A 27,283-nucleotide genomic window follows, 5' to 3' on the forward strand; every position below is an offset into this window, starting at 1 on the left:
AGAGCCAGGGTTTGCCTTGTACAGTTATAAAATGTCTACCAATTAGGAAAATTATGTCCTTTCTTCATCTGAATTTCATCCAAGGCAGAGGAATGAGACACTAGCAGGAAAGAGATCGAGGTTCCCCCCAAAAGGGAAAATAAAATCCTACTGCAGTTTTTCCATTATCGTGCCTCAGATCTTTCACTCTTTGTCTGCTTCAGGGTGTTCAGTCCAAAGCTTCCATGACAGCATGGAATATGCACATCTTACTCACCCTTTATCACCACAACCTTGTTCATATAAACCAAATTTCAATATATTTATTCAATTTAAAAATTTAAATAAAACATATGTACATGCACTTTTTAAAAGGCAAGCAGTACAGAAGAGTATAAAATGCAAGGTATTTTTTTGCTTCCTTAACCCCCTCATCATTCCTGTGCCCCCCCAAAACCAGCAAACAATTCCTGGTTTTATTTATTCTGGTGATTGCCTTCCTATTTATTGATTTATCAGTTATATGTAATATCTTTGACTCTGCATTATAAAAGATGATGAATTTATTTCACTTATACGATCTCCCAACACTCCCTATCAGGTCTCAGTTATTTATTTATTTATTTAGTTAGTTAGTTAGTTATGGCTGCGTTGGGTCTTCGTTGCTGCATGCAGGCTTTCTCTAGTTGTGGTGAGCCGGGGCTACTCTTCTTTGTGGTGTGCAGGCTTTTAATTGCAGTGGCTTCTCTTGTTGTGGAGCACAGGCTCTAGGAGCGTGGGCTTCAGTAGTTGTGGCACACTGGCTCAGTATTTGTGGCTCGTGGGCTATAAAGTGCAGGCTCAGTAGTCGCGGCGCATGGGCTTAGCTGCTCCGCAGCATGTGGGATCTTCTCAGGGCTCAAACCTGTGGCCCCTGCATTGGCAGGTGGATTTTTAACCACTGCGACACCAGGGAAGTCCCTAGGTCTCAGTTTTTATAGTTATGTTACTATTTTTGGACAACAAATGTTAGTTGAATGGGTGAATGCAATCCAGTTTCTTCCTTCATTTCTTTACCCAAACAATGGTACCCTTATTTCTAAACCACTGGAAGCCAGCCTTCTGCCAAACAGTGAAAGAGCTTCCCGTGCTGGGCCATTTGGCTTTTGGTTGGTAAGTCCTCTCTAACATGCTCAGGGATCTTTGGATTAATTGTAAAACATTACCCTTCTCAGAAGCATCTGAGTTTTAACAGGTCCTAAAGCCATTAGCTGAAGGCAGAAGTCCTGACCCCGGAGCTTTAAAACCTTCAAGCTTGCTCTTTAAATCCTCCAGGATGTCCTGTAGCTTCTTAGAGAGCTGCAGATCTGAACTGGGCAAAACTAAGACAGTGGAACGTATGCTTAGGGACTATGGATCATCAACTGTTTTTATTATGTCTGTGTTCCGAGGCTTTCTCTTTGGCTGTTGTCAGATGTATCAAAGCAAAACATCTCCAGGAAAAAAAATATCAAAGGACCTAAAATTAATGTGTTATTTCAGATTTCTTCTGAGCCAGCAAAAGAATGTCCCTCTCTGACTAATCTCTGATAATACAAGCCTCGCAGGCCAGCCCCTTTAACGTGCTGATTTAGGGCTCATGCCCGTTTTCCTCTCTCCTCTTTTCATCTTTGTCTCTCTGATGCAATCAGCATGCTGGCCTTAGGCTCACCTCGGTTTTGTTTTATTTTTTAAGGCAAAAAAATCCTTTTGGTTTTTCAATTGAATTTAAAATTAAACTCTTCTCTCCTTTTACAGCAGATTCCCTAAATCTTAGAGTTTGAAAGTTTTTATTTAAATCTTGCCTTTGAGTGAGTGGGTCAGAGAGAGGCAAATTCTCATCAATGACCCACTTTGGTAGCGCTGTTTGATTCTTAGCTGTGGAGTTCTGGGAAAAGCATTCGGTTCAGAATTGAAAAGCCTTGCTGGAATCCTTGATGTGTTGTTTACCTGCTGTGTGACTGTGGGTAGGTCACCTCAACTCTCCAAGCCACAGTCATCTCAAAGGAAAAGTGAAGATGGTTATGCAGGACTTAGCTCACAGAGCTGTGGCGCTGGTGCATGATGGGAGCTCAATGAACTTGATTCATCTCAAGCTGACAGTGTCTAAAATCAAATTTCTGAACATCCTCAACCCTACTCCATCTTCAGTTTTTCCCATCCCAGTTGATAGCACCCCCAATCTTCTCATGTCATGCTTGACACTTTCTCTCTCACCTCACTTCCATGACATCAGCAAATCCACTTGGCTCTGCTTTAAAAATATATGTTCTCAGTCTGCTACCTTGTGCTTCGTCCCCAACTGCTACCGCTGTCCAAGCCACCATCAGCTCTCACCTGATCACCACAGTAGCCACCTAATGGGGCTCTCTATTTTTACCCTTGCCTCTCTAGGCTCTATTCTCAACACTTCAGCCAGAGCAATCCTTTAAAAAGTGAGTCCAATCTTGGCCCTCCTCCACTCAGACTCAGCTGTGGTTTCTTGTTAACGTTGATCTCCAACTGGCTTACACTGGAATTGGGGTACCAGTTCTTAAAATACTGAAAGCTTTCTGTCATTATTAGCAGATGGCCTATCCTCACAATCCCCTTCCTCTGAAATTCCCCTGGAATCCACAGGAGATCTTTCCACAGTGCGCCAACTCAGGGGTAATGCTTGGCACCTCAGGGAGACTTCTAGGTCGCTGCTGCTATGCTGTGGCCGACATCCATGCTGATGGGTTGGTATCTGTGATGTATTTGCTGTTAAATGTTTTGAATAACACCTGTGTTTGTCATCTCATTCAAAACAAGAGCCAAGTCCCCATGTTGATAAGATTCTTTTCTACATTTTTGACTATATCTTATGCTACTCCTACACATAATCATTCCATACAAGCCATGAGTGCTTCTTGGAATTTCCTCAGTCAAGTGAAGTATGCATCTGCCTTAGGGCCTTTGCACTTGCCCTTTCCTCTGCTAGCAATGCCCCTGCACCAGATACCCATCTGACCTGCTCTTTTACCTCTGGCAGCTATCTGTTCAAAAATTACCATCTCGACAAGACGCTTCCTGAGTACCCTAGGTAAATAGAAACGCTTTCCCCTTCCTCATTGGTACAGTTTCATCACTGTACTCAATCATAATTTTTCTCCATAACATTTATCTGACATGCTATATATTTCACCTGCATATTCATTTATTGTCTCCCTTCTCCCCACCAAAGAGAAGGCAAGTTCCCCCAGGGCAGGAGTTTTGTCTCCTTTGCTAACTGCTTTATCTCCAGTGCCCAGAACAGTGTCTGACATACTGTAGTCCCTCAATAAATATTCAGTGAATGAATGAACTACTCAGAGCCCAGTTTTCTCAGTTGAACCATAAGGAAAAGAATACATCCCAGATAAATTATGAAGATTAAGTAAACAATGAGAAAGCACCTTGTAGGCTACAAGGTACCAAATAAACATCAGCTGTCATCAGTCTCCCCTTGTTGATAAATAGTTGTGGACCACAGGCACCATCCTTCGACACTACTGTCCATGAGCGTCTCCACATTTAATGGAACCGCTAAATATTCTGCCCTGGTGTCCTGGGTGCCACAGCCCTGAATGACCCTTGCTACTGCTTGTGCCCTGAACCCTGAGTGAACCAGAGAGGCTTCTCAGCGTGCCAGGACAAGTGTGAGAGTCAGCACCATGCCTCGCACGTTTTTGCTAGCTCTTCTCCTGTGGGCTCGTGCAGAGGTGGGGCTGGCGTCTAGTCATTTGTGCTCTGGTACTTGCATCAATAAGCCTCATAAAAGGAAGATACAGTGAAAGAGGAAGGAGTAGACACCTGCTTTATCCTCCACTTCTGAAGTGGAGTCCAACAGTAATAAAAGGTTGAGAATATGGCAGTGTCTGTATAACTTCGCAGGAATGTTTTTAAAATTTAAAGATTTGCTTTAGGAGACCTCTTGGAGACATGACTAAGGGTCATGGGAAAGGCAGGGAAAAGCATGCAGGGAGCTTTGGGTAGGACAACATCCAAACCTACTGAATCCCCATATCATAGTTTCCACCAAGCTGTATTATCCATTCTCGTCTCTTAAAAAACAAAGAAACGAACACAAACACATACAGTGAGGAGTCTAAACTGCCGGGCTTGCTCTCAAGGTAAAGCTAGTCGAGACACGTTGTCCATCCCCCTCAAAGCCCTACCCTCTCTACACCTCTCACCCCCTTGAACTCACTGGAGAGTTGGCGTCTTTACTATCTGCTTAGAGTAAAAAGGGAAAGATAAAGCACTCTTACTAAAGTTATCGGGAGCAGCCTCCCTTGTTATAGAATGCTTTTTCCCTCAGTACCTGAGGAAATGAGAGATTTTGGAATCTGCCCTGGATCAGTCATGAGAATGTGGTAAAAACAATGTGATCTGGAGATTGGCAGGCATTCTGCTCTCCCGAGCATTTATTACAGGGATTAGACCCTGTTATTCCCTGCGCTCGCGCACATTTGCGATAGGCGTCCTTTCGCCAGTTGTAGAATAAATGTTTGATTCTGCAAGGGCAGGAGTCTTTAGGTTTTGCACAGTGATACGTAGCTTTAAGTTAGTGGAAAATAATTTTGGAAAGCAGATCTTAGTTTCCATGTCATAAAAATATTTCGCTCTAGTATTTTGTCCTGACAGCTCAAACAAATATAATATGAGAATACTACCTGTGGCTTATTTTTTTTTCTCTTTTGGTTTCTAATGCTGAATTTATAATCTCCTCTAACTTGTGTGACCACACATATTTAAAATTCCTGTATCAATTTGATTCACTGCCACATTTCCTTGTGTGTAGAAAAGGAAGTTACAGACCTCAAATGGCTTTTACATTGTCTGGGTGATAGGTGCCCTATACATATGGAATATCAGATGCTGTTTCAAGGCTGCCGCTGTTAATAACCCTTCCATTTGAGAATATTTCCATTCTGTACCCAAACTCTATCTAAGGGGTGAGGGAAAGTGGTGAAAATGGGCACCACGCGGATGCCAGCAAGTTTCCCAATGGGTTATGATCACCAAATTATTCCAAAAGAGATGACTGGGGGTGGGGAGAAGGGGGGGAGGGAGATAGAAAAACAAATTTTGGCAGAACCAAGTTTAGAAGAAAAACAATACTTTCACTGAATTTAGCCTCTGCTCTCTGTCATAGAAAATTATAATAAGTACAAGAGAATTGCATTCAATTTTGGTCAAGTATTATTCTTGGAATATGCATCAGTCAGAATTGGCCTCATTAGGAGGGCACTTTTTGAACAGCTATGTAGTGGTTCTCAAAGCATGCAGACTCCTGAGAGGGTGTGATGCGAAGTTTAACAAGCTGATTTCACGTTCAATATCACTTACATTTCAAACCAGCACACAAACCACGGCTTATACTGAACCTTTAAATGACAAGACGAGTGAAATACATTTACATATAAACATGCAATAACATTATCAGAATTGCCACAACCCGTTAAGTACAAACATAGACCTACCTATTGACAATACGGCTTGGGTTCTGGGCCTCCTTTTTTCCCCTTCTTGTAAGTCCACATCTTCCATTAAACCTACAGATGCGTTGAATTTACATACCAGTCTACACTGAGGCACATGTTTTTATTTTGCTTCCCTATTTATAATCTTTATTTTGAAAACAACTATTGTGGTTTGGATTTACCTTGGGGCTGGATTTTACACATGTATAGGCTCATAATATTTTTTTTTCTGGAGGTTCTTAAATCATTTTTAGCTATATTATCTGATTTGCCATCATCCCATCAGTACAAAGAAGTAGGTACAGCGTACATTTCCAAACACATTTAATTGATGAAGAAAATGAGTTAGAAGATTAGGTAGCAAAGGAAAATTTTAGGGGTATTTGACTGAGTTAAAACTGGGCTAAGAGAGGCAGAGAGGAAAATCTTGCTTATTTTTTACCCAGAGCAGAGATTGAGCAAATTGAAACTTTAACATATCCTGTATCTTGATACTAATGTTAATTCAGAAATTCGGTAACCCAGAGCAGAGAAGCCAAAAGCTCAGAAAATATCAAATCTGTTTACCTGGAAGAGGTGCTCTGGGGAGGACTCAGCAGCCCTCACGTATGAGCAAAGGCATTTCTGGTTGGTTTGGGTTTCTCCCTAAAAACACTGCTGTTGCCCTTTGCCTCTACCAGGTAAACAAACAAACGCTTATGCTGGCTGCTGGCCATTTATGTCTTCAAAACTGGTGCCCATTCCAACCCTAGCACCGAAAGACTTTCTTCGGTGACTACTTACAGGAAAAAGATTGACCTACTTGAAATCACTCGAGCTTGTGTCCAGATTTGAGGGGTGTATGGAAGCTTCCTTAAAGCTTTTTGGGTCTCTCTGAGGTAGCAGAGAGAATACCATTGAAGCTGGGTTACTTTCCTGGTGCTGCCTTCCAAATCAGTCTTTCTCACTGGATTCTAGCATTTTCATTTCTGGCCTAAGCCAGGAAGTGCCCAGGTGTGTGTAACTCTACTGAAATTAAAATCTATGAGCTTTTTTTCATCTCTTGTATGTTGAAGTTCAATTTTATTTGGCAACTAGGTTTCAGACAGGTTCTTATTTCTTTTGAACCAGGTCATCTAGTCTCTATTTTTCATCAAAGAATCTCAGTTAACTTTGATTTTTAATTCTCAGACACCCAACTCTCTGAACCACCCATCCTGCCTCAGTGCCCTGTTCTTTTCTTCCCTATAAGGCCTTGAAGCATACTCACCTTACTCAGTGAAAAGCCCTCAGGGATGGGGAGCTGCCAGCACATTAGAAATGTAATCTAGAGTCGCCCGGCTCGAGGCTGGTCACATCCAGGTTAGAAGATATCAGGTAGAAAATGAGAAAAAAATATTATCTCACAGCACTTATCAGACCATCTTCTTATAAGTCTTTTTCTTGTTTAGCTTTTTAGTTCATTTCTTGGTTTTTCTGGAAAAAATGCTGCAGTTATGTTGCTCAAGCAGCCAAAAATCTGCACTTAATTGGGCACATAAAAAAATAGCAGACAGGAAGTCTATTTCCTCACAGAGAGATATTGTGGTTTATGGACTCTGCTTTCATACTGCAAAGCCAATGCATTATTTTATTTTTTAATACACTCCTGGTAAGATGTCCCTGGCAACCAAAAAGCTGTTTAGGTGCCCATGAGAATCAGTATGAGCCCAGGTAGAGGTCCTTGATTACAAAATATTAGTTTAATCTGGGTTTGATTTTGAATCAATATTGAGTTCTTGAAGATTTCTGGATACTACAGAACTAGAGAATTTAATATTTGGATATGCACTGCAAAAAGTTATACATATTTGCGCAAGAGACAGCTGCATCCCACAAGTAGGGCTGTGTTGACTATCCATGGGTTCTGGGAAAACATTTAAATTGCCTGTGTAACTTCCCCTGCTCACACCCTCAATTCACTCCCCTCTGAGAGGAGCCGGAGAGTTTCCTGAGGGCTATCGAGTTACAAAGGGGAAGGAAGCCTTTATCAAAAGATTGAAGATGCTTACTTTTCCAGTGGTCTTTGCATCTCTTTAGCTTTATCCTTTACATTTTTCCTCTTGTCATTTATACCTCCCGTATTTGAGTCATAATAATTACATTCCCAAGAATACGAACTCAAGAGTTTTGGAGCCCAGCTTCTTATTTATAGATGAGGAAAGGGAGACAAAAAGTAGTTTTCATGATTTTTTCCCCCAAGAACATGCAACTCCAGTGGCATTGACAGGACTAAAACCCGATTCTTCCCTGACACCGCACTGCCTTTCTGTGTGAGTGGAAAAACAAAAATGAAACTACTGTTCTCTTGTCACTTGGTTTGAGCTGTAAGACCGGGTACATTTGTTTCTAGGCCTTTGCTATCTGCTTGTCTTGGGCATAATGCCTCATAATTTGGAAAAGTTATATAAGCCCCCAATTTTTCCTAGGACATGTGAGAAACTGCCATTTGTTTTTAGCAACCTAGTGTCATAAAGTTAGCGTGGGCCTAATCCCACTGAAAAGTTAAATGAGAGCTTTGTGTAATTGCTTTGCCTTTTAATTCAGACTAAGTCACAGGTAATCAAGTCTTTCCCTGGGTTGGAAACTTGATCAAGGGATCAGAGAGCTTAGACTCAGTCTCCGTTTCTCAAACTTGTCTCTGCCTCTTTGGCTCAGTCTTCAAAGGAATAAGCCGAACAGGAAAAAAAACTGTTGCACATGGTCGTGTCTGGCTGTATTTTGATTGGGGGAACAGTTCCTATCCTCTGGTTGTTCTATAGGGGAATCACGGGTGGGGCTGAATATCTCCACCCACTGGTTTGAGGGTGCGGGCAATAGCTCCTTTCTTATTTCTACAGGAATGACTGGATGTTCTTGGTGTTGGCTTGGTATCAACTAGCTCACACAGAAAGGGAAAAATAAGGATAAATATTATCATTTATCGTCAAGTTCCTACCATGCATCAGGGCTGGTTTCAGAGTCTTCATCTATATTATCTTATCTTCCAAATCACTGAATAATGTAGGATTTATTATCCTTATTTTATAGATGATAGGGAAAATACCAAGTTCTTTCCATCACCTTCAGGATAAAGTCCAAACCTCTTAACAGGAAGAGGCAGAAAAGTGTAGCAGTTAAGGGTATGAAGTGTACAGCTAAGCTGCCCGGCTTCAATCCCAGATCTGCTACTTACTAGCTGTACAAACTTAGGCAAGTTCCTTAAGTTTTCTGTGCCTCAGTTTCTGCATCTGTAAAATGCAGGCACAACTTTATATGGTTGTTAGAGTGTTAAACATTTAGTAAATTTAAAGTGCTTAAAGCAATGCCTGGCGCATAGTATTAAATATTAGCTAATATTGCTATTATTGCCATTATTATTATTATTATTAGTGATAGAATGAGATTTTCATGATCTCAGATTTCAGCTAAAGCCTCTAAGTTGGCAACACTGGATGACAAATCCCCCCCACAATTTAAAAAACAACGGTAGGGCTTCCCTGGTGGTGCAGTGGTTGAGAGTCCGTCTGCCAATGCAGGGAACGCAGGTTCGTGCCCCGGTCCGGGAAGAACCCACATGCCTCAGAGCGGCTGGGCCTGTGAGCCATGGCCACTGAGCCTGCGCGTCCAGAGCCTGTGCTCCGCAACGGGAGAGGCCACAGCAGTGAGAGGCCCGCGTACCACAAAAAAAAAAAAAAAAAAAAAAAAAACCAAAAACGGTAGATACAATTCTGCAAGACTTACTGAAATGTAGCTAGGTGGTCCTGATTCCATCACTCACTACCACTTATACAGAGAAAAGAATAAAAATTCAAGAATCCTTTGAAGTAGAGAACTCACAGGATTAGTACATTCTCAGTCTAGTGGGCAGTGCTGTGGCATTTCCCCAAGACAAATAAGAGGCTCTGAACATTGGGTGTCTCTGAAAAGAGAAACTGGGACCTCATCCTAACCTGGAGCTTTTCCATGTTGGGGCATCTGTAGGCTGCTCTGGTGTTTCCCCTGGAGCAGAGTGTGGAGAGAGAATTCTGGGATGTCTGACAGCCTGGTGAACAGAGAGGTTCATGCTTGCTTCTTCCCTAGATTCTTATGGAGAAGCCCTTGCTGGCTGAGTGAGGAAAGAGGACTAGATGGGCCCAGCTTGCACTCCCACTGTTTCACGTGGGGAGGACCTATGAGCTTCCTGTGGGTCAGGTGGATACTTTGAAAGCCAGGTGGGCTTGGACCATATGAAGATACCTTGCCCTAGAGGGAAGACTGTCAACAGTGGGAGACGAGGTCTATGGCCAAGGGCAAGGAACTGGGAAAGGGTGACAGGAGGCAGGCTGGGAAGCTCATTAGTCATGTGAACTGTGCCTTATAGAGTCTCCTGAAGAACCTACATCTCTGTCCCACAAGAGAGCCAGCATCTGAATACCCGTGACAGGCAGCCAGTCTACACTGGTGTTCCCTCTAAAGGAACTGCAACAGCAGGACTAGTTAGGTTAAAAATAGACCTTTATCTGTATTTTCTATACTCCTCTTCCTCTTTCCTGGCCCTGGGAGGGGAACAGACAAAGAGGGAAAGGAAAGACCATGATACCTTATGCAATGCAGGTGCCAAGCCACAGCTCAAGCCATTTTGAGGCTTTAATTTAGATTTAATAAGTCTTTTTCCTATCTAAGAGTGAGCCCTAATTAATGAAATTAGACTTTTCTTTTAGATCTAAGTCTTCTAAATGCCGAGAACTCTGCTTGCAGTATCGAAGAGGCAGGGAAGGGGTATTCCACACAAAGTGTTTGAGTTCTTAAAGTGAACAATTAAATATTTTTAGTAACTTGCCCAAGACAGCTTAAATGGCAGAGTTTGAACGTGAACCCACGTCTGATTACCCATGCCATGGTATTTTTACTGCATGGAATTTCCCTTAAAATTTTATGATGAAATTAACCAGAAGAATTCTTCTAAAATGTGCTGTAACTCTTGTAGAGGGCTTGTTAAATTGGCATAACATATTCAAATACCATATAGGAATAAATAGGACTGAAGAGACAGTATTTTGACAACCCCTTAACATTTGAGGCATGGTAACTTAGGGAGGAATATCCACCCATAGAGGAAGAGTTATAAGGATACTAGAATTAAGATATATATATATATATATATATATATCCTAAATATAAGAAACTAGACCTAAAGAGGTGAAGCCAATTCTTAAAATATCAAGAGAGCAAGTGGTAAAGTCTTTTCTTTATTCCAAGTGTCTTAATGCCCTGCCCAGCTCAGGGAATTACTTCCCTGCTTCCTGCAGCCTAGGGATGCTGGGCAGAGCCAGAGCAGATATGTTTCTAGGCAAGAAGCACAAAAGAACCCCTTTCTAAAGTTCTGGGTGTAACCTCTGCACCTTCAGGTGCTTTTGTGGACAACCTTGACAAACAGCATCCTTTATCAGAGGCTTAATGAAAGGAAACAGACTCCGCTGAAGAGTTGGGCTAAAAGAGTGATAATTCTTGGCCAGCTCAGGCTGAGTGCTGACACATGCTTGCAGGCCTACGGACAACTTGGAAGACCTCGGCCCTAGAACCAGGAGCTGAGGCTGTGGCTAGGAAAGTGGATCGCCCACAAGAACTCCTGTGACAGACGAATAGGCTATGATTTAACACTCTTGTCAACATGGGGCAGAAAAGTGGGAGAGAGCCTCCACTATAAACCAATCTTTCCTTTGGAATTCTAAATGACACTGAGGTCCTTATAAAGACCAGAACCCTTAGTCTTAAAACTCTATATCAAGACCAGAGCCTTAGCTGTGATTACTCACACATGGAACTGAGCAGAAACAAATGGCCTGGAAGGCATTCTTATAATTATAAAGGAATTGTATTGCCAAAGAAGCCAGAAAACCGGCCTGCCAAAACCTGTGACAAATCAACCCGACTCCTAGATCTATAAATCGACATCGGCAAGAAGCGGAGTGTGAAAGGGGTCGTGGCTCCGAGAAAGTGTCCTCACCGGTGTCTGCTTCAGATGTGGTAGTGGGAGACAATGGACAAAAGAAATCCTCCCAGGAGCTAAAGCCACAGCTGCCAGATGGGCTGACTTTACACTACCAGTGGGGTCAGAGCTTCCACAGTTCCTTTCCAGCAGGACTCGATGATTCTGATAGATTGATGATAGCTGTGTGTTTCCCGTTTTCCCGGTTCCAATGGGAGTTTTAATTTCAGTCATCCTGTCCCTACTCATTTTATGTTGGGTGTTCATGGGCAGATTACTTGTTTGTTAGTTTATATGCCACTGTATTACAAAGAGCCAACTTGGGACCTGATGTAAAGGGCTGGTCTCACTCAGAGAACCTTCCACATTGATCTAGTTGCAGGAAATGAATGAAGCTTTGGGACTGGATTCCTTGGGAAGGGAATAACCGTATTCTCTGTGGAGAATGAATAATGCAAACACAGCCAAACAATGAAATGTGGCCAAGCTGTCCCTCCAGATATGCCTGCTGCCTCTTGATTTTAGGAGGACACAAGGACACTCAGAATAAAATATTTCCCAGGCTCCCTTGTAGATGGGATGGCTATGTGAAGTTCCATCTAATGGCCTGTGCAGAGAAGGGAAGAATATAATTTCTTATCCATGGCTCCCATAATGGAGGGGACATATTTTTCCTCCTTCCTCCAACCCATTCCTTGGAATGTGGATGTGGTGAGAGCTACCCAGGATCTTGCAGACAGAGGATAGATACCACAGCAATGGTGGAGCTAGAAGACAGAAGGACCTGACTGCCCATCTTTGGACAATTACATGAGAAGGAATTTTCTATCATCTTTAGGCAAAAGCTATTTGAGGCCTTTGTTGCATTCAGCCAATTCTTTATCCTTTCCTTCATACTGTCTTTAATACATACTGTCAAGTTTATAATCCAGGCCTTTTTGCAGTCTCTAAACATTAAGATTAGTTCCCTATATAAACAGTATAGAACTAAAATGTAAAGATCAAGACCTAGCCTGTCTTGTTCTCCACTGTATTCCTGGTACTTAGTAGGCACTCAGTCTTTGTTTCTTTGCTCCATGCTAGTAACTGGTCGTTTACTTAAGCAATTCAGAAATGTTGATTTAGTACCCAGTATGTGTAAGATTCTGTCCTTAGAAATAGCAACAAAAAGCATTCATCGAACACTTACTGAGTACTAGGCATCACCGCAAGTGTTTTACCTGCACAGTATTTATTCATTTCATCCTTACCATAGGCCCATGAAGCAGATTCTATTATCATCTCCATGTACATATGAGGAAACTGAGGCACTGAGAAGTTAAGTGACTTTCCCAAGGTCACACAGGTAATAAAAGGAGTATCTGGGACTAGAACACTGGCAGCCTGCCCTAGAGTCTCCCCTTCTAAGCATAGCCCTCAGCTGCCTTTCTAAAGATTACTAGGCATCTATCTTCCCATTAAACAGTTAATTGAATCTCAAAAGACCACAGTTTCTCCAGTGCATGTTCTGGAAAATGAAAGTTCATATTTGAAAATCACAATGCCTATTTTATACAAAATGTATTCTGTGTTTGGTTAAAATGGCAATTATTTTGTCAGATAGTAATAGAACTCCCCAAAAGACTAATTTTAAGGCAATGGAATTAACTTTCTAGCACACAAACTTATTTTCTAATTTTACAAACCAGACAATTCAATTTTCTGGTCATTAAAAAAAGGAAATTTTAGGGCTTCCCTGGTGGCGCAGTGGTTGAGGGTCCGTCTCCCGACGCAGGGGATGCAGGTTCGTGCCCCGGAGAAGCTGGGCCCGTGGGCTATGGCCGCTGGGCCTGCGCATCCGGAGCCTGTGCTCCGCAGCGGGAGAGGCCACAGCAGTGAGAGGCTTGCGTAACGCAAAAAAAAAAAAAAAAGGAAATTTTAGAGTCATTACTAATTGTTTAATAATACTTTTGGCAAAAATAGACTAGCACTTTTTCCTTTAATAACTACCGTTTATATAAACCAAGTAAAGGAACAATTAAGTCTTATCCAAAAATGTCCAAAATGATATAAAAAGGCATGTAATTGCGCTTCTTTAATAAATTAAAAATGATTTATTTTAAAAAGATAAATATAGTTATTCAAAGTATAATTCTCACATGAAAGCCTAGCTGCTAAATATAAAACAGCTTATAAGTTAGATGGAATAAAAAGGAAGTAGAAGACACAGTGCTTATATTCAGAATGCTTAAAACCAACTAGACAATTTCCATTGTGTCAACACTCTCACCAAGGTGAAATTTCAAGCTACCAAGGCAAGGTCATAGGACACGGAGTTTGGAAGTGATGTCCACAGTCTGCCCTCCAGAGCTCGCCTGAGCAGCTCCAGCACACCCCTGGCTCACAGTCAACCAGCCACGGATACTAACATGGGTGCCTACTGTGAGTCTGGAGTTGTGCTCGATGTTTTAACAGGGACTGCAGCTAGGATGTACCCAGGACTCTAAGAGTGAGAGTGTCTCGTGCAACTTCAGAGAAGCATCTCCTGAGCAGATGGATGCTGAAGAAAAGGAAAGCAGTCTGGGCCTTCTAGGAATTTAGGAGGACAAGATGAGCATACACAAAACATTGCAAATGCCACTTGCAGAAAGTATTAGTTAGCTGTGTCCATTGTACATTATAGGTACTCAATCATATGCCTTGTAGCCCAAGACGCATATGAAATGCAAGTGCTATTCCTTTTTGCATAGGGATGCCAAGCATCTTTGGCATTAAAAATAGAAAGCATAATAAAAAATAGAAAGCACAGTTTTAGTTTTAGATTTTGTAAGTGCCTGTCTTAGTTTAGTATAGTGGTCCTTGCCATGTTAGATCTTGTGCTATCATTTCTTTCATCTATGTTCTCTCACTCCAAAGGTAGCAAAACTGTTTAGAAGAAGCTTCCTGATCCTGGTTTAGAGAAACAAATCTAGATCCGTATAGCCTGGGCTTGGGACTTGCCATCTGAGTCAATCCTGGCACTTAACAGTGATACATGCTACCTTCAATGTGAAAACTGAGGTGGAGACTACTGAGAGAATTGGAAGGGTGACAGTTGTGATTTGCAAAACGTTTTCAGATAACGTTTCAACATTACACTTGGATTTATGCATAGAAGTAAATGCTACTCTTAGTTTAGCAATGTAATATATTGTGTGCGGCAAACAGGAAAGGAGTAATACGTCACAGCTATCCCCATGTATAAGGATTCTGTGGTTTCCCCAAATGTCTCCTTGCTCCATTTCTATAAGGTTTCCTTCTGACTCTGTAGGAAAGGATGATGAGAAGACAAAAACAACAGAGGCAACAACAACCTACCTCCCTTCTTAAAACAAAACTCAGAACCTCTGCCCCTAACTTTTCAGTTAGTCTTGTGTGAGAACAGCTCATGGGCTTAATAACCATATCTTTTGAAATAATCTCCATGTTTTCATGAAAGGGAGTGTTCAGTCCTACCGGGCAGACTACTGAGAGACTCACAGAGGAAGAGTGAAGGCCAGGGAGAAAGACTAGGAGCCGCTTGATCAGCTGCCTCTTTCCACCCAAGATTTTCCTTCCAAAGTCAACCTTGGAAAGTCATGGATACAGTTTCACTTAAAGATAGCCACTGCCATCATCAAATTAGCCAACCACTGGGGACCTTCCATTCTTTTCCATTATCTTGATGGAGAAGTGAACAGAATCCTTGTCTTCTCAGTTCATTAGAGACAAAATCAAACTTTTTCAAAGAGTACTTGCATAGTAATCTTCTGCCTACCCCAACAGAAAAATCTATTAGAAAATTTAAAATTCATCAGAACATGAGTTTACTGGTACTAATTATCAAAATGTATTTCAGGTCCCAGTTTCACTATAGTTTGGCTGGAATAGCTACTGGGGCACCTCAGGCTTTAGCTCCTTCCTCAACTTGAATTTGCCAGCAGTTTGGACAGTAGACAACCTTACCCACCTGATGGTGAGGAATCTTCCAACTAAACCAACTGCATATAGTTTTGGTGGGACCCCCCCTCCTGCTAAGAGCAGCTTCCAGCTTTCTCTTCTCTACATTTGACTCCTGGGACCTTTGTGCCCAGGATTCTCTGCACTTCTGACTCCCCAGGGGTCTGTGAGACCTTCTGACTCACTGGTACAGAGGACTCCTGGATTTTTCCTCAAAGATTTCTCTCATGTACTTGGTCCACTCTTATCCCATACTGTGGATCTTTACTTTGCTGTCCCCTGACAACCCCTTTCACCTCCCCCACCTCCCGCACAAAATTCCTTTTCTCCTCCTCCTCCTTCTGTCTCTCCCCCACTCCCCGCTCTTATTCTTCTTTCTCTTTCTCTCTTGAAACATTTATAATTTGTTTGTAGAAAGGACACTTTGATATAAAAAAATTAGAAAGTGTTTGTGAGAGAAATATACAATAGAAGGTGTAGTGAGTTGCTTATTAAACTAAAGAACAATCCTGCCCAGTGCCCTTCTCTATAGCCAGAGGTCTAAATGAACACATTCTGGAACCACAGTTGCTACATGAAGAAAGTTCTTGTTCTTTTTAGTGTGTCTTCATAATAATTATCCTACTTCATCCACTCAGGGAACCTATGAAGAAAGACAGGTACTCTACAGTTTTAGAGATGATAAAATTGAAGCACAAAGAGACTGATGGACTTGTTCAAGGTTAGATGGACTTTTATTTTCAGAGCATGATATTGCATTTAAAGAATTCTGCTCATCACTGACTGTCTCGCTGTACTATTCAGGAGGTTGTCTGAGGCCTAGTCACAAACTTTATATCTGGGCTGCTTCTATTCTTGAGTCAAGCCAATCTAGTCTCTGGGACTGGTCTGTCTACCATCCAAGTGGTCTTAAAGGCTGGCATCATTTTCTGGGATCCTTTCTGTTTCACATCTCCCCCCATCCTCCAGGATTAGCCAAAGACCATCAACTCTACATCTATCAAAGGTCTTCACCCCAGTGACTCTTCCACTTAATCATCTTTTTTAGTTCCTGTTTCCAGTTTGTTTTTTGACTTTCTTAGCTCAGGTTATCAACTTCATCAAATATCCCAGCATTGATTCATCTAATCATTGAATTCATCTAATCATTCATCTAATCATTCATCCAATCATCTAATCATCTAATCATTGAATTTTTTGCCTTTTTTGCTTTTTCTTTTTTTATAACAGTAAGAAAATTTAAAATAGAGAGGAACAGAATTTTCACATACAGTAATGGCAATATATTACATATAGTAGTAGATGTCAACTTTCACAATGGATGAGATAATTTAAATTGTATCATAAATTATTTCATAATGTTTTAACATAAATTATATAAAATAATTTAAATTTTTAATAATAGTTAAAATTTTTTAAAATTTTGGTAGTACCTTGCAAGCAACTGAAAATCTAATCCAATAACAGTAAATGGTTAGGTCTGAGAATGTAGATCTGGAAGCATATATATATGTATAAGAGACAGTTGAAACTATATGGGCAATGAGTTCACTAGTACAAATAAAAAATAAAAAGAGCAGTTTAAAAAAGGCCAGTGTTAAATGATATAATAATATCTAGCTTAGATAACTTCCATTTTTAGTTATCACTATTCTAATATTTGTTGTAATATTTATAAGGTGATACAGCTTATTATACTCATTTAGAACACATTTCACAGTGAATAGTGAGTAGATTTTTAAGTCAAACAGACCTGGATTTATAAATAAACCAGTTTTATCTTTGGCTAGATGTGTGAACACAGACAAGTCAGCCTCAGTTTCCCCATCTTTAAGTAGGGGTAATAATAATGTCTATATTGAAAAATTTAGATTAAAGTAAATTAAATGATACAACATGAGTACAATGCCTAGGAGAGTGCCTAACACATAATAACATGTAATAAATAGTGGATGCTGTATTTAAAGATAACTAATGATGTAAATATTTGTAGTCCAGATCTTTCTATATATTTTTCAAGACTTTTTGTCTCTATAATCCTGTATTTCATTGTTTACTACAAGTTTTCTTCCTACTCAAATGAGTGGTTGGGGGAAGAGAAAGAAGTAAAACATATTATTTCCTAAGATCTCATTAGTCTGATTAATATGCTGAATTATTCAAGTGATTTTCAGTCTACTGGATATTAAGATTCATACTCACTGATGTTTTTTTTTTTTTTTTTTTTTTTTTGTAATACTGTTGCTGAAGCTTATTGATCAGGGGAAGGATACTACTGAAGTGATGCTCTGTGGAAATTTTATTTGGTAGCAAAGAGATAGGAGAGAAGGGTACCAACCAGGAGGAAATTAGAATAACCCCAATTACCCAGAAGTTTGGGGCTGAATGGCTGAAGTAGGATAATGACAGGAGGAGTAAAAAATAATTAAAAATAAGAAAGAATGGAGGCAAGAGTTTTTTTTTTTGTCTTTGGCTGAGCAGCTTGCGAGATCTTAGATTTTAGTTCCCTGACCAGGGATTGAACCTGGGCCACAGCAGTGAAAGCGCCAAGTCCTAACCACTGGACTGCCAGGGAATTCCGGAGTTTTGTCTTGTTTTCCTGTTATTTATATCCCTTTATTTGTCTTTATATCTCTTTTCTTTTTTCACCCTTATAATCAGGCTTCTATCATCACCATTCTCCTAAAAATACACTCCTGTATATAGATAGATAGATAGATATTAAGTTAGAGTTTAAATACAAATTTTGATTAATATTAAAACATTGATAATTTTACTTAATATTTCTTAAGGATAATACAGGACCAAAGTTTATTGCGTCACCTTCCTGAAAATTGAAGAATTGACAATATAAAGAGGCATTTATTCCTGGAAGCCAGATCTATCCTTCTGAAGTATGAATCAATAATTATTTGCTAAGTGTGGTAAATATAGACAAATGATATGAGTAATTCAGTTTCCAAGTTGAGGAGAGGATGATGGAATACAAAGAAACCAGATGGAGTAGGCCTTTTAGCTTGTAGGTATTAATCAATTTTTCCTTACCTAAATAATTCAAAATGACTATTTACGCTAGAAGTATTCATTTAAAATATTTCTGTAGTTAAAGACTCAGTGACTGAAAAATTAAAATATACTTATCCTTGTAAGTAGGTACTCTGCCATTAGTTAGGAATACGTAAGGATTTATGCTGGGTAAGGGAAATGCCGATTTAATTTGCTAATGCTTCCTTATCTTGAGGTGAGAAGACTGGTAAAAATTTTAATGGAATGATAAATGTTCTACACTCCTTTTTAATGGGAGTAGTTGCTGGTTTCTTATGGCCTAGTTTTCTCAGTGACTGTATTTGACTATAATAGGGTTTTGCCGTATCACTCTTTTTCAGGTCTCATGCCACAAAAATGTATTATAGATGAAACTATGTTCTAGCAGTTTTCTTTTGGCACTTACAATAACTGAATCTCTTTGGATGGGACCCGAGAATCTAACTTTGCTCTACCAAACTTCACACCATGGTGGGTTGTGTTATAACGAGACTCTGATGTTCACACAGTATTTGTCTTTGATGATCGTTTATGAGAAGCTCTTGATCCTTGGTGAGTAAATTCATTGTCAAATCACTCCCCCTTTGAAAGATTCTGAATTTATTTCTTGTCTCAGAGGATCATTTCTAGCCCCAAATGTAAGCTTTTACATGACTATTTGAAAGTTAAATTAATCTTTTCCTCCCTGCCCCACCCCACGTCAAAAGGAGAAATTGATTCTCAGAGAATTTTCAGGTCTGCGGATTAGTCATTCATTATACCTCTGGAAACATATAGTGGTGTGAGTACTGTCATTTCCAATTAGAAAGAAGGAGAGGGAGGAGAAAGCTAATAAAGAAAAACAGGTGGCAAAGTATTACCCCTGCAAGTTATATCTTGTGTTGGTTACTGCAGTCACTTTTGTCAGGCAAGAGACTTTTCACTGTTTGAAATTGCTAGGTTACTTCATTTAAATAGCTAAAATATGCCACAGGGCCATTATTTTTATTTTGCATTTTTATTTTTTAAAAAAGAAAAATTATCCATTAATCTCTAGTGGCCTCTCAGTATATTGTACTCCTTCAAAATAGTCCACACTGGATCAGAATTCTAGCTGATTTTTTTTTCCTTGTCCCAAAACAGGGATGTGAACATGTCAAATGACTTAGTGGTTCATCTGGCACAAGTAACTGAAAATTTGAATGCTTATCTGAACTTTATCTGAACTATCCTGAGTTTTCTTGGGTCTGTAAAATTGGAACTGAAATCTCATGGAAACTGGCTTTCTCAAGAGACTTTTGGTGAGCCAGAAATACTATGAGAGCAGCCTTTCCCGTGGTGTTTTGGCAATTTTTACTTTGGCCCCAGACAGAACCAGGAAGTTCAGAGGTAAATGAGATTGAAAAATAATGAAATGGTAACTGATCTTTTTTTTTTTTTTTTGTACTTCAGAAAAGTTTAGCTCAAAATTCTTTTAAGAACATATTGAGTCAGTCTTAACAATGATAGACTTCGTAATATGCATCAGGAGAGATTTGGGATGCTATTAATAATTCAGCCCATCTGTGGTAAGGAGGAAATTAGAAATGACCATTTCCTCTTGTTTTTCACACTGTTTTACTACAGATCCTATAGAATCATTGGTCAGTTTAATTAGCATATTTTCCCTGACATTAATGATATCATGGCAGATATTTTAATAAATTCACATCAACTTTCCTTACCATCACTTAATTTAAATTCTTACCATCAGGGAGATTGCATTTCCATGTATTTTCATATACAGAGGTTTAGAACCTATCATTAGAGTTTATTAGAGATTATAGTGAATGGATTATCATAGATTATCCTGCAAATCAACTTTCTATTTGTAAGCCATGCATCTAAAGGATGCATGAATTATATTCACAGAAGCATCCTGAAGGAGAGGGGGATTCTTTTATATTAAGACAGTAGTTCTCAAAACTTCGTTGACCTGTAGCACTTTTAAATAGGGATGCCCTGGTTCAACACCAGTCAACCCTACCAGGTCACTGATGGCGGAGCCCACGGTGCTGTGTTTTTATCAGTTCCACTGGTAATTTTGATGTGTACCAGAGTCACCTCATGCACCATTGGCAAGTGCTCACTTAAGTGTCATGAGCTTTTCACCAGATTGTAAAAAACAATTCACAATGACATATTATATTTATATAAGCCTTGAATACTTCATTTCATACATTCTAATCTTCATTCCTCACCGAAACTACGTAAGGACGCTCTTGATATCATTCTCATTCTCATCATTTTATGCTTGAAGGGACTGAGGCTCAGAGTTTCAATACTTTTCCCAGTTATTAAGTGATGGGGTTGAAACTTGGATCCTGTTCTTTTGCCATGGAGCTCAAATTTTTCCACTATTACACTAATGTACTACAGGCAGAGAAAGGAGAAACACCTGTTTCTACTGTTTAAAAAGATTAAAAAGAGATGTATTTTTCTGAGAAAGACATGCCATTATAAACAACAACAGCACCAATTATTTGACAGACATTTATTTCTAAATGACTTCATTACCAAAAGAGACAGAAAGGTAGTTGAGACACAGTCTACAGGTAACTTCTCTCAGATACTTGTTCCAATCTGTGAGTGCTCAATAAATCCTTGATAAGCCAATAGACTATTGACTTGAAGACTTTTTTCTCTCTGTAAACCTTTGCAAAACATAGCAAGGAAAGTGCTAATCAGCAATTCTGAGGCTGTGCTGTCAGCCACTGGAAAGGATACATCTGTCTTTTAACCACTCCATGAATTCTATCTTCATTTTTGTACAGAGGCTTGGACAAAAAAGGAGGTCAGAAACCAGGCTGAGTTATTTTATTTTAAATTGATAATATATACTTCCTGTAGCATTCTAAGAAGCCAAAGTTTATAAAAAGTTTCTGAAATTTTTCAAAAAATGTGTTGAAATTAATGCCCCGCCAAGATTCTTACTTCATTGTTTTTGCTGGTCGTGTTTAAAAGCCATTCACCCTCAGTGAACTGAAGGACTGGTCTTTGAATAACTGATGTCCTTTGGATCAGTTGTGTCTGCCCTGTGATTTGTGCAGGATTCGCATCCATCAGCCTGGCCTTCATCCCAGGCATTCACTGGGAATACAGTCACCAAGGATAGGGCTGGGGTAGGTGGACATGAGGGCAGAGAGAAGTGATCTCCAAGCTCAAAGATAGTCAGGGAGAGAAATCAATCCCAAGAGGAAGTGAGTAAGTGGAGTTTGTATGTGACTAAATATGTGTAAGTTTTCTGAAACACACCAAAGTGTACGTAAGCACAAAAAGTGCCCTTAGGCAGGTTTAATGGGTGCAATTGGTTTAATGGGTGCAAAAGATAACCTAACCTGACACTAACCTTGCCAGTAGTTCAGGGATAATATTTTCACTAAGATGAACTGCTCTTGAACTGTTTCTGTAATTTATTTGGTGCAGATAGGCTTTCCTTCAACATCAGACATGCATGTCTTATGGCCACCACTTGTTTATTGTAAAAACATATTTATTATAGCCAATGCAAGCAAAACCCTCCTTCCCACTGGTGTTTGAATTCCCCTAAAGCCTTCTAATACTGTGTACCACAGTCCTCATGATGAAATACATGCAAACTTGTTCCAAACAATGTCCCATGTTTTCTTTGGACTTACCTTCAAAATCTATTGCTAAAGAGCAACTCCTAGTGTTTTATGACCTTTTACCATGGTGGTGCTTATCCTTTGGACTTGAAATGATTTTCTTTTTCTTGATGAAAATGTCAAGTGTGCCTGAGGATCTAGTCAGAAAGTGGACATTGAGCTAAGCGGAAGGAAAGGAGACCAGCTGACTGGATATAATAGAACAGACTTGTTTTAGAAAACCACAGGAGTGTCGTAAAAATCAATTGGTAGAATCTAGGTAAAGTACTACAATGTGTTATCAGTTTCATCATCACCATTCTCATTAATTTTGTTTATCCTACACAAAGTCATCAAAACTTAGCTTCTAGACTAATTCTGAAAATAAAGGAGGTCTTGGATGATTTTAGAGATGATGGCTTCTATGGACATTAATTCACTCCAGAAATATTTTATTAAGTGTTTACTATGGCAGTAAACAATCCAAAAAAAGAAATTTCTTTTGCCAAATCCAATTATTCTCTTTCTATTTGGAACTACCCAATCCCCATCTTGAATTAGTAAAGCAAATTGTTTTGGGTTCATTCCCAAACTTTTGGATGTCAACCTTCTTTTAGGATACCAAAAGACTCCAAGAATCTAATGGGCATTTTAAACTTCATTTATGAGCATGATAAGAAAAGTAACAAAGAATGATTCATCTATTCCTCTGGTGAAGAAATGCCTTGGGTAGAGATGAAAGGATTCTACAAAAGAATTAACACTTCTTTTTAATAATATATGTTAGGACTGTTGCTGGCACATATGACACCTCTGTGCAAAGTAGGAAAAAGTGCCCCTTCTTCATGACTCTACTTCAATAGGGAACATTGTTATAATAAATATACAAATCCATGACATCTATGTCACCATGTTGGATGTGCTTTCTTGTGCAGTGCAAAATTTGCTCAACCATACACAGTGGCTCTATATAGCAACTATCTCAGACAGTTTGGAGGGACTACAAACAAACTGGAACAACACATCAATATTAATGTGTATCCTCCTAACAATGACCAACTGCTGATAATATTCTGTCACCAAACATTTCTAATAACTCCGTCTATATAGTTCTCTTTCAAACACATTCTCAGTTGGGAATTTGAGTTTATCACTAGCACTTAAACAAAAGCTATTTTCTACCCTTTCTCACTAGTCATCTTTTTTTTTTTTCTGTGAATTTCCCTAGATTTTTTTCTCAATTGAAAGCCCTACTCCTCCAATTAATCTAATCTAATTTTACTTTGCTACTCATGGATTACAACCCATCCATGTTTCTGGTTAACGCGTTTTAAAGGTAACTTTCTCAAAATCAAATGGATAAGAAAGTCCATGAATTACCTGATAGTGCAGCTCTAAATCACTGAACTATATATATGAGCAGTGTGCCATGGAAATTCTAGAATTCCATAAGCCCAAACTACAGAATGTAAATTAATTTTCTTGCACTTGTCCTAAGTGTACTTTCCATGTTATGTACGTACATGGCAGAAAGAGGAAAGTGAATGCAATATAAATTAGTGAGCGTCTCATTTTCTTTTCTAGAGTCAACTATTGAACAGAAAACTCTGTCAAAATCTTTAGGTTGCTTTTATACTCAGGCACTCGTCTCATGGATTTTGGTAAAACAAAATTGAACTGGAGACATAATTCAGCTGAAAAACTTTTGCACAGCAAAGGAAACCAGTGACAAAACAAGAAGACAACCTACTGAATGGGAGAAACTATTTGCAAATGATATGACCAATAAGGGGTTAGTATCCAAAATATAGTAACAGCTCATATAACTCAACATCAAAAAAAGAAACAATCCAATTCAAAACTGTGCAGAAGATCTGAATAGACATTTTTCCAAAGAGGACATGCAGGTGGTCAACAGGCATATGAAAAAATGCTCAAAATCATTAATCATCAGAGAAATGCAAATTAAAACCACAATGAGATACCACCTCCCACCTGTCAGAATGACTGTCATCAAAAAGAGCACAGACAACAAGCATTGGAAAGTATGTGGAGAAAAGGGGACCCTCCTACACTGTTGATGGGAATTTAATTTGGTGCAGCCACTGTGGAAAAAGGTATGGAAGTTCCTCAAAAAACTAAAAATAGAACTGCCACATTCTACTCCAGGGCATATATCCGAAAAAAATGAAAACACTAAGTTGAAAAGACACATGCACCTCAGTGTTCATACCAGCATTATTTACAATTGCCCAGATATGGCCACAACCTAAGTGCCCATCAACAGATGAATGGATAAAGAAGATGTGATATATATATATGTATATATATATGTATATATATACACACACACACATACATACATACACATCTATACACATATAAATATGTATATATATAATGGAGTACTCCTCAGCCATAAAAAAGAGTGAAATTTTGTCATTTGCAACAACATGGATGGACTTGGAGGGTATTATGCTAGGTGAAATAAGTCAGATAGAAAAAGACAAATACTGTATATTATTTATATGTGGAATCTAAAAAATAAAACAAAATAGTGAATATAACAAAAACAAACAAACTCACAGTTATAGAGAACAAACTAGTGATTATAAGTGGGGAGATGGAAGGGGGGGATGGGTAAATTAGGGGTAGGGTATTAAGAGGTACAAACTATTATGTATAAAATAAGCTATAAGGATGTATTGTACAATGCAGGGAATATAGCCAATATTTTTTAATGACTATAAAAAGAGTATAACCTTTAAAAATTGTGAATCATTATGTTGTACACCTGTAACTTATATAATATTATACAGCAACTATACTTCAATAAAGAAATCCAAACAACAACAACAATAACAACAAAAAATCTGAACTGGTCTCTCTCAGAATTTGATTGACTTCAGAGGGTCAGCTTCTAAAAATTTCAGCTTATCTCATATTTATGTCAATCCAAGACCTATCTGGAATGCCCTAATGTATATAATGCTCCTACTAAACATATGAATTCTTCAGATGTCTAGTGTCGCATAGTATCCATCAGTTGACATTGTCATTTGGAGGAGACTTTTGAGGAACAAAACTGGCAAAAATTCTCATTTAATTTTATCCACTGGAGTTTGTACTTGGAAAGTTTGGTTTGTTTATCTATCAACCATCAATTGATGAGTTCTGTAATATCATGAGAAAGAAACTTTACCAACTGCCATCCTTCACTCCTTCTTTTCTACCTTTTGTTTATCTCTCATTTATTTCTACTTTAAAATCAGAGTCTATCGGTTCTTTCTTTTTTCTCTTTTTCAACCTCTTTCAGATTGAGTTTATTTTTATGGTCCCGCTTTATTTACTTTGCTGACTTATTACCTCTAACTGTTTTATTATTTTAGTGGTTATATTATGGTTTAATGCATACACTTTTAACTTATCACAGTCTACATTCAGGTGGTTTTATATCAATTCATGTATGATATAACAAGCTTACAAGAGTACAATTTAATTTCCCCTCTCCCAATCTCAGTACTCTTGTCACACATTTTACTTATATTTATGTTATAAACTGCATACTACTCTGTTATTTTTTTTTTGTCTATGTAGTCAATTACCTTTTAAACTGATTTAAATGATGATAAAAAATACATTTTTACACATGTAATTATCATTTCCAATGCTTCTCTTTGCTTTGTACACATCCATATTTCTCTCTGGTGTCATTTTTCTTCTATCTGAAGGACTTACTTTAACATTTCTCTTGGTGAGGTTGGTTGATGATTAATTCTTACAGCATTTTATATCTGAAAAAAATCTTTACTTCACCTTTATTTTTGAAAAATATTTTTCCTGAGTATTGAATTGTTGGCAAGCTCAGGGTCACAATGGTAGCCACAGCTAGCGATGTAAAAGACATATGTGGTATAGATTTTGTGTAATAATCCTATTTGTCTCATTTTTTTTCTACTCTCATTTTCCTTGTCATCTTATGTTTTATTTTGTTGTTTCTTACAATATGTATTAAAGGGAAGACTTTTTTAAAGGCAGGATATATCCAGTCATTCCCAAATAATCTTGTAGGTTAAACGTTTCCATCTACTTTTGAGGAAGCCTGCACAAGCCTCTTACATAGTCTCATCCATGAGAGGACAGACAGCAGAAGGAAGAATAACTACAATCCTGCAGCCTGTGGAACAGAAACCACATTCACAGAAAGATAGACAAGATGAAAAGGTAGGGGACTATGTACCAGAAGAAGGAACAAGATAAAACCCCAGAAAGACAACTAAATGAAGTGGAGATAGGCAACCTTCCAGAAGAAGAATTCAGAATAATGATAGTGAACATGATCCAGGACCTCGGAAAAACAATGGAGGTAAAGATCGAGAAGATGCAAGAAATGCTTAAAAAAGACCTAGAATAATTAAAGAACAAACAAACAGAGATGAACAATACAATAACTGAAATGAAAACTACACTACAAGGAATCAACAGCAGAATGACTGAAGCAGAAGAACGGATAAGTGACCTGGAAGACAGAATGGTGGAATTCACTGCTGCAGAACAGAATAAAGAAAAAAGAAAGAAAAGAAATAAAGACAGCCTAAGAGACCTCTGGGACAACATTAAATGCAACAACATTTGCATTATAGGGTCCCAGAAGGAGAAGAGAGAGAGAAAGGGCCCGAGAAAATATCTGAAGATATTATAGTCAAAAACTTCCCTAACATGGGAAAGGAAAGAGACACCCAAGTCCAGGAAGCACAGTGAGTCCCATATAGGATAAACCCAAGGAGGAACATGCTGAGACACATAGTAATCAAATTGACAAAAATTAAAGACGAAAATTATTGAAAGTAGCAAGGGAAAAATGACAAATAACATACAAGGGAACTCCCATAAGGTTAACAGCTGATTTCTCAGCAGAAACTCTACAAGCCAGAAGGGAGTCACATGATATACAAGTGATGAAAGGGAAGAACCTACAACCAAGGTTACTCTACCCTGCAAGGATCTCATTCAGATTCCATGGAGAAATCAAAAGCTTGACAGACAAGCAAAGGCTAAGAGAATTCAGCATCACCAAACCAGCTCTACAGCAAATGCTAAAGGAGTTTCTCTAAGTGGGAAACACAAGAGAAGAAAAGGACCTACAAAAACAAACCCAAAACAATTAAGGAAATGTTCATAGGCGTGTATACACTGATGTGTTACAC

General features: G+C 38.9%; 1 non-coding gene across 1 annotated transcript; it reads right to left on the minus strand.

Moving 5' to 3' along the window:
- Positions 1-17,911: 17,911 nt before the first annotated feature.
- On the minus strand, positions 17,912-17,983 carry TRNAE-UUC (transfer RNA glutamic acid (anticodon UUC)). Its single transcript has one exon. It is a non-coding gene; the product is annotated as a tRNA-Glu (tRNA).
- Positions 17,984-27,283: the final 9,300 nt, after the last annotated feature.

The sequence above is a fragment of the Lipotes vexillifer genome, unplaced genomic scaffold, assembly GCF_000442215.2.
Source record: "Lipotes vexillifer unplaced genomic scaffold, Lipotes_vexillifer_v1.1 scaffold477, whole genome shotgun sequence".
Classification (NCBI taxonomy): domain Eukaryota; kingdom Metazoa; phylum Chordata; class Mammalia; order Artiodactyla; family Lipotidae; genus Lipotes; species Lipotes vexillifer.